This window comes from Danio rerio, chromosome 19 (assembly GCF_052040795.2).
Source record: "Danio rerio strain M-AB ecotype USA chromosome 19, GRCz13ab, whole genome shotgun sequence".
Taxonomy (NCBI): domain Eukaryota; kingdom Metazoa; phylum Chordata; class Actinopteri; order Cypriniformes; family Danionidae; genus Danio; species Danio rerio.
In genome coordinates this window covers 49,258,185-49,267,500 of record NC_141039.2, presented here as the reverse complement: position 1 = coordinate 49,267,500, position 9,316 = coordinate 49,258,185, and the positions used below count along the sequence as shown (strand labels likewise).

The following is a 9,316-nucleotide window of genomic DNA, read 5'->3' as shown; positions in this document are numbered from 1 at the left end:
GGGATAGACATTGATCAGTGTGTGTGTGTGTGTGTGTGTGTGTGTGTGTGTGTGTGTGTGTGTGTGTGTGTGTGTGTGTGTGTTTGTGTGTGTGTGTGTGCGTGCGCGTGTATGTGGGTGTCTGTGCTGTACCGTCATAAAAACACCAATAAAAATGTGTGCGCGCGTGTGTGTGTGTGTGTGTGTGTGTGTGCTTGTGTATATGTGTGTGTGTGTGTGTGTGTGTGCGTGCTTGTGTGTATTTGTCAGTGAATATGTGTGTGTGTGCGTATGTGTGTGCGTGCGTACATGCGTGCATGCATGTGCGTGTGTGTGTGCGTGCTTGCGTGTATTTGTCAGTGTATATGTGTTTGTGTGTGTGCGTGCATTTGTGCGTGCACGCGCGCGTGTGTGTGTGTGTGCATGTGTGCGTGCATGCATGCATGCGTACGTACGTACGTGTGTGTGTGTGTGTGTTTGTGTCTGTGTATGTATATATGTGTGCTTGTGCGTGCCTGTCTGTGTGTGTGTGCGTGTGTGTGTTTGACAGGGTGTGTATGGGTGTTTGTGTGTGTGCTTCTGTGTTGTTTGCATGTCTGTTTGTGTGTGTGTGCGTGTGTGTGTGTGCGTGCGTGCGTGCGTGCGTGCGCGTGTGTGTGTGTGTGTGTGCGCGCGTGGGTCTTTTTGTGTGTATGTGTGTGCTTGCGTGTGTGTTTGTCAGGGTGTGTATGGGTGTTTGTGTGTGTGCTTCTGTGTTTGTGTGTGTATTTGTATGCATGTTTGTGTGTTTGTGAGTGCGTATGTATGTGCAATTGTGTGTGTGTGTGTGTGTGTGTGTGTGGTAATGTGTGTGCTTGTGTTTGTAAGTGTGTTTGTGTGTGTTCATAAGTGTGCATGTCAGTGTGTGTGTGCGCGCGTGGGTCTTTTTGTGTGTATGTGCGTGCGTGCGTGTGTGTTTGTCAGGGTGTGTATGGGTGTTTGTGTGTGTGCTTCTGTGTTTGTGTGTGTATTTGTATGCATGTTTGTGTGTTTGTGAGTGCGTATGTGTGTGCAATTGTGTGTGTGTGTGTGTGGTAATGTGTGTGCTTGTGTTTGTAAGTGTGTTTGTGTGTGTGTTTATAAGTGTGCATGTCTGTGTGCGTGTGTGTGTGTGTGTGGGTATGTTTGTATGTGTGTGCGTGCTTGTGCATGCTTGTGTGTGTCTTTGTGAGTGCTTGCGTGTATTTTTCAGTGTATATGTGTTTGTCTGTGTGTGCATAAATGTGCGCGTTTGTGTAAGTATGTGCGCACATGCTCATGCGTGTGTGTGTGTGTGTGTTTGTGTGTGTGTGTGTGTGTGAGTGTGTGTGTGTGTGTGTGTGTGTGTGTGTGTGTTAGCAGGGTTTCTGCAGCTGCTCTTTGCCTTCTCCTTCTCCGTATAAATTATCCAAACAATTAGAGAGATTGAAAGAAAGAGTGTGTGAGCATCGAGTGTTTGATCCAACCCCCTGCTCTCAGTGCTCAGAAACACAATTAAAAGAGGAATATACGAGTGTCGTGTACCTGAAATGAGTCTGACGTGACCTTAATTATAAATGTTTGCACCTCGAGGGCTTGAAGAGAAGAGGAGGAAGAAAAACCCACCCTGCGCTGGAGTAAACCCCTTCATTTAATGCAGAATCGTGCCGCGAAATCTGTATATTGTGAATGGAGCAAATACAGTGCTGTTTAACCACTGCATGGAAACATTGTGGGCATCCGGGAGTCTCTCGAAACTTTCGGGAGGCTTGGGATGTCTAGGATTACATTAACGTTACTAGCCATTGTGCGAGCTAGTGTAGGGCGTGCCTGACTGGAGTAGTGTTTGGAGGTGGGCTGGTGTGGTGATATGTGAACAGGTTATTGAGATTGGCTGTTTTGTGTCGGGGTCCAGGGTTGCTGGGGCAATGGGGGCGGAACCAGCAAAAGCAGGGTGACAACATGCGGCAACCTCCCGCTTTCCCTCAGGAAGCCAATACGGAAGTAACTAAAACTGCAATTCATCCGAAATTCCGCTAGTCCTGGCCGCTCCTGGCTCCAAAAGGGAGCAAATTTCAATTGAGCCCACTGTTAGCATGGCCAACTTTACAGCAGAAAAAAGGTGTTTACAGCCTGGTACAAAAAAAGATTTTGGTTAATACAGCTAACATTACCCTTCATGACAACTGTGAGGGGGTGAATTTTTTTATAACTCATCCGTTTCCTTTATATTAAGTTATATTAAGTTTGCATTATTAAGGGCGTGGCCACTTGAGTGACAGCTAGGTCTCGTTGGTCGCCGTCACGTCACCTCAGCTGAATCCTGCAGATTAGCCACAGAACTCGGCATATTTATTGTATTTCTGTGTTGTTTTATGTGGCTTTACACAGTCAACTGCCTTTTGGACTTGTTTCCTACAATTATTAGATGGCATGGCATGCTGAGTGCACTTAATTGTGCTCACAAACCATTCACGCTGCCTCCGTTTCCCATGTGAGTAAAGTTATATACTTATATATCATCTCTGTACATGTATTTGTTTTATTTAAGATCCTTTATGGTTTATATTTATATTTAGAGCTGTAATGCACTGCAGAATCTGTCAGATTGATTAGCTGTAGGCTCTAGATCAGTCATCTGAAGCGTTGTCATACAGTGTCATGCTGGATTTCATTAATAGTCTTACATTAACTAACACAGACTGTATCTGAAGTGTTTGGAAGTAATTCGCGTTTTCCTCCTGTTGAAAAACGTCATGAGAACAATGTTTAGTGGCTCAATGTGTTACAGCAGTGTTTTTAAAAGTCTAAACACTTTATTGATATAGTGTACAACCAAGCACAAGTGGTCACAGGTGATAAAGTATTAAGCGTTCTCCCAAAGTAAAGTGTGTCTGAACCAGGTCCAAGCTAAATGCCAGCAGGTGTCTGTAGCTCCGCCCACTCTCCGCCTCTTTGCCCTTATTTGGTATCCCGTCGTCGATGTGATGACGCGGGAACAAAATTTCGACGGTTGGCCACGCCTACTTGTGGCTTCTTTTGCGCTTTTTAGAAACCTATGGGTGACGTCACGGACACTACGTCCATATATTTTACAGTCTATGGGTGACACAGGAGGCAGCAAGATTGCTAATGAGTGCATGCTTTAATAAAGTGATATTCAAAAGCGATGGTCTACTGTTTAACATGACAGCGGGGAAGGCAGCATGTTGTCTGCTAGGTCATGTGGGATGCCATGTTGAGCGTTGCTGCACTGAAAACATTATATTTTGTCCTTCTTCTCTTTTATCCTTTTAAGATGTTAGTCTGAATCGAAACGTTCAGTTTGTAATGCGTACCGAACCAAAAGTACCAAATGTCAGAATTATTAGCTCCCTGTTTTTTTTTTCCACAATTTGCGTTGTGAGCACTACGGAACGCAGAGGGGTGCAGCGGTGCCCCTGGTGCAGAAGGAGAGCGTGCTGCAGTATTTTTCCCGGTGAAATGAATGCTTGCAGGATCAGGAAATCCCACATTCAGAGAATCCAGCAAACTTCTGATCACTTCCTTATATATATTATATTATATCATATATATATATATATATATATATATATATATATATATATATATATATATATATATATATATATATATATATATATATATTATATTATATATATATATATATATATATATATATATATATATATATATATATATATATATATATGTATATATATATATATATGTATGTATGTATGTATGTATGTATGCAACAGTTGAGTACTCAATTGATTATTTTATTTAAGTATACATTAATTCATTAATTCATTTTCTTTTCAGCTTAGTCCCTTTATTAATCTGGGGTCGCCACAGCAGAATGAACCATCAACTTAGCTTACCCAATTCTCCTATAGCACATGTGTTTGGACTGTGGGGGAAACCGAGGCACCCGGAGGAAACCCACGCGATATAAGTCTCTGTGAAGGCGTTTACAGATACACTACAGTTCGTTTACCCCTGCAGTTCCCCAGAGCTCTGTATAAACCTTTCCCAAAGCTTAACAAAACACAACTCTCTTGGCTTTCTGTTTTATTGTTTTGCACGGCAATCCTGTTTACTATATTCCAAATACCAAAAAATGCCAATCAAATGAATAAAAAAGGCGGCGGCGTTCATATCTCCGTCTTCATTTCTGCAATTTATTCCCCTAAAATATGAATAAGGACTGAAATGCATTGGCACATGACCTTTAGGAGAGAAATCCTTCAGCTTGAGTGCCAAATGCCACTGAAGACAGGAGGAGGAGGAGGAGGGGGAAAATGCCTCGGTAGGGGCTTTTGAGAGCATTTAACATCTTTAGAAAGCGGCTGGAAAGACTGGAGAAAGACTGAGTGCTGGCCTGTGAGCTAAAGACCCCCAATCAGACCATCTCTGGCAGAAAAGGATAATCGCTCCTTGTCTTTTCTCCTCCGGAAAGAGTCATCAGTCCTTCAGCGAACGACTGTGTAAACCCTCACCTTCTCTCTGTTCCTCCCGCGTAGAGCAATCAGAAATGTGAGATGGATAACAGAGGGGTGGCGGGGAGGTTTATTTATTTATTTTGATATTTTTAACCGGGGGCTCCTGCTGCCTGTCGGTGGCTTCTTTCACACAAGCATATTCTGTCATTATTTATTACTTACTGTCGTGTTTTTTTCTGCATTTTTCTGCAATTTTATCATTTAAAAAGACGCAAAAGCATAAACAAAATTATTATAAAAGTGATTTACATTGCTCATGAAGTATATTTAAAGTCAGAGCAACATGATGCTTTTGAGCAAATTTATCTGAAGGGTTTGATTCAGAATTTGTCTGTATTGTGAATCAATCTGAGTGGTTTGATTCAGATTTGGTTCGAGGAAAATGGGCCAAAAGTAATCGGAGTAATTTGACTCAACAGTCTAAATGAAATGATTCAGAATTGCCTGAGTGATTCGATTTGATGTTATCAAATTGTGTTAGAATTGATGTGAATTATCATATCCAGAATTTATCTAAACTTAAAATGGAAGTATTTGATTTAGCATTTATCTGAAAGGTTTGATTCGGAATTGGTCTAATTGATTCGACTCTGAATTGTTGTAAATGATTTGATTCAAAGTTGGTCTAAATGATTTGATTCGCATAAGATTGAATGATTTGATTCAGAATTCGTCTAAATGATTTGATTCAGAATAGGTTTTAGTTGTTTAACACTGAATTGGTCTTAATGATTTGATTCAGATTCAGTCTAATTAGTTTGATTCAAATAAAATTCAGTGATTTGATTCAGAATTGTTGTAATTGGTTTGACTCTGAATCAGTCTAATGATTTGATTAAAAATTGGTCTAAATGATTTGATACGCATAAGATGGAATGATTTGATTCAAAATTTGTCTAAATGATTTGATTTAGAATTGATCTTAATTATTTGACTCTGAATTAGTCTTAATGATTTGATTCAGATTCAGTCTTACTAATTTGCTTCAAATAAAATTCAGTGATTTGATTTAGCATTTGTCTGAATTATTTGATTCAGAATTGGTGTAATTGATTTGACTCTGAATCCATCTAAATGATTTTATTCAAAATTGGTTTAAACAATTTGATTCACATAAAATGGAATGATTTGATTCAGCATTTGTCTGATCAATTTGATTCAGATTCACTCTAAATTTGACACTGAATAGGTTTAAATGATTTGATTTATATTCAGTTATATTAATTTCATTTGAATAAAATTCAATGATTTTATACAGCATTTGTCTGAAAACTGGTCTAAATGATTTTATTCAGAGTTCGTCTAAATTATTTGATTCAAATGAGATGGAATCATTTCATTCAGAATTGGTCCAGATGGTTTGATTCAGAATTGGTCAAAATGGTTTGATTAATAAAATAATGATTTTAAATAAAATGGACTAATTTAATTCAGAAATAGTCTAAATGTTTTTGTTCAGAATTAATCATTTAATTCAGAATTGGTCTGAATGATTTGATTCAAATAAAAACGAATCATTTCATTCAGATTCAGTTTAAATAATCTGATTCATAAATGGTTTAAATGATTTGATTAAAATAAAATGGTATTATTTAATTCAAAATCGATCCAAATAATCTGATTCAGAATTGGTCTAAATGGTTTGATTAAAATAAAATGTGATCATTTAATTCAAAACCAGTCCAAATGATTTGATTCAGAATTGATATAAATGATTTGACTCGAATAGAAAAGAATCATTTTATTCAGACACAGATTCAATATTGATCTTATTTATTTGATTCAGCATTTGTCTGAATGAATTGATTCAGAATTTATCTGAATTGTGAATCAGACTGAGGGATTTGATTCAGACTTGGTTTGAGGAATTTGGCCAAAAGTGGTTTGAGTAATTTGACTGAGTCAGTCTGAATGATTTGATTCAGAATTGATGTAAATTATTGGATTTAAAAATGGTCTGAATGATTTGATTCAGAATTGGTCTGAATGATCTGATTCAGAATCAGTCCTTGTTTTATACAGAAGTTATACAGAAAAAATCATAGTCTGAATGGTTTGATTCTGAACCAAGCGAAGTGAATAAATAGTTTGATTCTTTGACTCTAATCTCTTTTCCTCCTATCTGGAGCAATCAGAAATATGTTATTAGTAACAGAGAGATGTTTTTAGAGCTGTGGTTCCTCTGTGCTGTAATTGACAGCAGTATTGCAGAGGCTGTCTATCATTGGCTTCTTTCACATTCATGTTTTTTTTTACCTGGTCCCTGTTGAGGGTCCATCAAACACCACACGGCCCCTGCGGGACTCATGCAGGCATTCATATTGACGCCCCTGTTGCTTTATATAGCATGCCATGGGATGACACTACATGGAAGCATCTGGAACATTTAAAGGGATAGACACCAAACAATACTCACTCACTGTCATGTGTGATTATTTTCAGCATGAGCAATTTAAAGATAAAGGCATTCAAAAGATACAAAAGCAACATGTATATCTCATGAACTGTATTCCAAGTCACATAAATATGATCATTTTGAGCAAACAGTGTTTTAATATAATTCTAAAATATATGTTATAGAAATATATCATGAATAACACTCAATCTGTGACCTCAGATGGAGAAATAAACCAGTGTCCTTCCCACATAGAGACTGTAAACAGAGTTTGGGTGGATAATGAGGAAAAGACCTCTCACATCTGTCAGCATCTTCATAACTCTGTAATCAGCCATCATAGTATATTCAGCAATTTCTTAATTTCTGAGGGCGACACATAAATCATCTGTGTTTGTGTTTTGTAATTGCTGACATGCAAACCAGAATCATGCAACTCTACTGACAGCAGAAGGAAAGCGCTGTCTAGTGTTTGCATCTCTGTAATATCTCTCTGTAAAATCTTGGTGTGTGTGGCTCTACTGCGTTTTACCACTCAGCATTTTTAATCCTTATTATTGCATATTTAGATGGGGTGCGGATGATTTCTGAAGCAAACAAGGTTCCCTAATAAGAAAAAAACAGTATTTTATTTTATTATTTTATTTTATTTTAATGTAATTTAATATAAGTTTATTTAATTAAATTAATTTTTAATTTTATATAAATTTAATAAAATTTATTTCATTTTATTTTATTTTTTAAGTTGTATTTTTTATTTTAATTTATGCATTTTAATTTATTCATTTTTTTATTATTTTAAAAATGTTTAATTAATTTATTTCACAGTTTTTTATTCATTTTATTTTATTTTATGCATTTTTCTTTTTTCTTTTATTTATTTATTTTTTGTTTTATTTATACTTTATACAAATATAAATAAATGTTTACTTCATTTTATATATTTTTATTTTATTTTATACATTTTTATTTTATTTTATACATTTTTTTTATTTATTTATTATTTATTTTTAATTTGGGTATTGGGTATATATTTTAATTTATTAAATATTTAATTAAAATATTTTAATTTATTTAATATTTTTTATTTAATATTTTTATTTATACATTTATATTTGATATATATTATTTTCAATTAAATAAATGAATTTTATTTATTTATTTATTTATTTATTTATTTATTTATTTATTTATTTATTTGTTTGTTTTAACAATTAAATTTTTTATTAATTAAATGTATATTTTATTTTATCAATTTTTATTTATTTATTTTATTATTTATATATTTTGTCTTACCAGGCACATCTCTTTTATAATTAATCTCATTCATTGTTTGTATTTTACTATCATTAAAAACTATTTTAATACTATTTTTAAGTAAATAAAGGTAATGCAACAAAAACTAAGCCAGGATACATGTTTTCTCAAAACTATTCTATTAAGCACTATTTTAAAGCACTGAATCATCAAAAAGTGCACTGATCATAAAGCTCCGCTCCATCATATGATGAATTAATGCTGCTAAAATCAATACAAAATGTACACAAATATTTCTTTTTAATGAAATTATGTTCATTGACTTCAGCCCAGAGTCACGACTGCAACAAATGAGAGGAAGAGGAGATTTCCTTACCCTGCAGTTACTGCTAAAGTCTTTTCCTATAAGAGCATCAGGAGATCTCAGTCAAACGGAAATGAGTTTAAATGCAATTTCTCGTTAGAGCTTGATGCTAATTATCTCTTCCTATACGGAAATGGAAAGATCCTATTCTTTTAGTTTCCCTCCCAATTGTATTAGAAGATCAAACACACAGACACACTCACACACACACGCACGCACACACACACACACACACACACACACACACACACACACACACACACACACACACCTACACACACACAATCTAACGATAAACTCTACCAGACATGTCTAATTACTCTTTAAATGGGAAAAGTCCATGAAAACCAGCCAGCTCATTTCCAGCTCAGAAATCAGTCCAATAACACATCTAATCAGACACAGCAGATCCACTGAACACTAATGTTTCCAGCTGAACTGTGTCATTTTTTTGGGGACTTCTAGACGTTTTCATACTTCTGAATAGTAAACTTCTGCATTACATCTGGTTTCGGTGTAATTAAATAAGTAATAAATGATCAACAAAACATATTTTAGTAATTTATTTAATTTGTATTTTTGTACATGTTTTATTTTATTTTTTTGCTTTACTATTTTTTATTTAATATTTATTGTATAATTTGTTTTGTTTTGTTTTGTGACACAGCACAACCCTTTTAATAAATAGTTTTATTCATTGCTTGCATTTTAAGCTTATTTAAAAATTTTACAAGATTAAAAATTCTGATTAAACAAATAATAAATATACATAATAATAATAATAGATAATTTTAGCTATTTAATTTGTTATTTTAATTA

At 35.1% G+C, this 9,316-nt stretch overlaps 2 protein-coding genes across 2 annotated transcripts in view; both read left to right on the top strand.

The window, feature by feature from the left end:
- The window catches only part of samd12 (sterile alpha motif domain containing 12), a 155,189-nt gene that overhangs the window by 109,066 nt on the left and 36,807 nt on the right, over nucleotides 1-9,316 (top strand). The window lies entirely within an intron of this gene.
- The window catches only part of LOC148679877 (uncharacterized), a 165,856-nt gene that overhangs the window by 137,582 nt on the left and 18,958 nt on the right, over nucleotides 1-9,316 (top strand). The window contains exon 2 of the mRNA XM_088651558.1: nucleotides 6,163-6,386. The gene's annotated coding sequence lies outside the window, so the exon portion shown is untranslated. The remainder of the gene's footprint in view (nucleotides 1-6,162; nucleotides 6,387-9,316) is intronic.